The following is a 2,357-nucleotide window of genomic DNA, read 5'->3' on the forward strand; positions in this document are numbered from 1 at the left end:
AATGGGAATTTCAGTAGAGTGGGCATTGAACCAGATGGCCACTGAATTTCCATCTACAAGTGGTCCTCAATTTAACGATAATTCAGCTTATGATATTTTGACTTTATGATGGTATGAAAGCAATATACATTCAGTAGGAAAGGCATTTCAAATTTCAAAATGTGATCTTTTCTTGCAGTATGATGCTCTCCCAAGGCTGGTCAGTGGCAATGAGCTACAGCCCCCAGTCAACCAGGTGATCACGAGGGTAAACAACTGATACACTTACAACCACGCATCACCCATACAACCAGTACAGTTGTACAGTATCCAATTAATTACATGAGATATCCAATACTTTATTGTAAAATAGTCTTCATGTTAAACGATTTTGCCCAAATGTATGCTAATGTAAGTGTTCTGAGCACTTTGGAGGTTAGGCTATGCTAAGCTATGATGTTCAGTAACTCAGGGGTGTAAAGTCCTTTTTTTTTTGCTGCATGAATATCATTCATTTATTAACATTAGCATTGTGAACACAGAATGGAAAAATGCTCCCCCAAAGAGGAAGGTGAATGTTGACCGTCAATAGGACAAAGCTATCTTCAAAAGACAGAGATATGGAAATGAGGTTCACAGTTGGGTTGTGGAGCCCATGAGGACAGAACTCATCTATGTATGTGTGTCCAGAGGGGCCAGGTGTCGGAAGAGGAGGCTCAGGAATGTCTCCAGCTGCTGTTTTGATCTGTACATGATGAGTCCTCCCTTGTTGGCCCACTGATCCGCTCCAGCAGTGTCTTCATTTCCCACGTGATACACCAGCTGTGGCAAGTCAAGCCCCATGTCAGTGCTCCTTTCCAGGCATTCTTTTAAGTCCACCATTCCCCGACCCATGGCCCCGAAGATGGCATGGGCAGCACAAGAAGACCACGTGGACATGGTATCTTCTGCGAAGATGTAAATATTAACAAGGCTAAGGAACACACAGAGGTTCTTGTAACCAGCCCCAGCTGCCCAGAAGATGCACTTTCCACACACTCGTGACAGTGCTCACCCTTGATGGTCTCCTTCTCACTGGTACTAATGAGAGCTGAGAACAGGAGGGAGCATTCAGAGCTGGGGTTTTGGGTCACTTAGCTCTGCCTTTCACTGCTGCTTCTTGTAGAGATGGGAAGCAGAGGGAATGGATTTTGGTCCCCATGTAAGAAAGGCCCCAGTAGCACTGTCCTTTCCACCTAAGGGTGTTTAGGTCTTGTGATACAAAAGGTTGGTTGATGACTCCCATGAGAGGCATCCCTGTCTGTATGTCATAGATACCAATTAAAATAGTGACACACTGAAGTCCACTGGGGAAGATTCCTTGGTTGGGTTTAATGCCAGCAGAACCTTTTATATACTGAAAAGTTGAATCTATAGGATCCACCCAGATTCCCAAGATGTCCTGTGGAATGTTGATCTCTATTGAATCCAAAGCTGGGTCACTGAAGACAAATGTTCTGGTGCACAGTCTTGGCTGAAGCCTCGGATTGTTACCATTAAGGACTTTGCTGAGAAGATCTACTGGTTCCTCCTCTGTTGGATACAGTCTCATGATAATCTTTTCCCCAAAATCATTCGGAAATTAATTAGATTCTTTTGCAAAAAAAATTTTTCCCCAAGCCTGGAAACTTGTTCTCCATATTCTGTTTGATAACTTCCTGGACCAGTACATCAGCCAGGGTTTAGAAATCAACTGCAAATCTTGTTCTTTTCTGCCTCTTTCTTTTCTTCAATCAGCAGCTGAAAAAGGGCTTCCTGCTGCCTGCACACCCAGGCAACATTGGCAGCTCTCTCAGAAACTCAGAGCAGCTCCCAGAGGATATCTGACATTTCTGAACCTGGTTTTTCAGTTGCAGCACCTGATGGAACCAGCACCCATCCTCTGGACTGTCAGAGTTCTGGAGACTGGAAGTCCAATACCAGTGTGTCGGCAGGGTTGTTTTCTCCTGAAGCCTCTCTCCTCAGCTTGCAGATGGCCCTTCATCTGTGGACCTCAAGTCCATTTGTGAATAAACAATACTTTCAACTAAGATGGGTTTATCAGGATGTAACCCCATCATAAGATCTGTAGTTTTGTTGTGGTTTGATAGGATCTAGAGAAAATAATATGAAAACAGATAATCCACTGGACATTCATTGTATATGATAACCCAGGTTCTCCATCCCCAGGGATGCAGAGATATGAGTTAATAGGAGAACCAAGAAAGTCCTGCCCATGGAGGCCTATACATACAGTGTAGGGCAATACTAAGACCATGGGATCTGGAAATGATGGAAGTAAGTTTGATTCCCAGTGCTGTAAATTACAGATTGCATGATCTTGGATTAGGCACATGACC

General features: G+C 43.9%; 1 pseudogene; it reads right to left on the reverse strand.

Annotated features, from left to right (window-relative positions):
- Positions 1-464: 464 nt before the first annotated feature.
- LOC120875386 lies at positions 465-1,848 on the reverse strand (annotated as a pseudogene).
- Positions 1,849-2,357: the final 509 nt, after the last annotated feature.

This window comes from Oryx dammah, unplaced genomic scaffold, assembly GCF_014754425.2.
Source record: "Oryx dammah isolate SB20612 unplaced genomic scaffold, SCBI_Odam_1.1 HiC_scaffold_16, whole genome shotgun sequence".
Taxonomy (NCBI): domain Eukaryota; kingdom Metazoa; phylum Chordata; class Mammalia; order Artiodactyla; family Bovidae; genus Oryx; species Oryx dammah.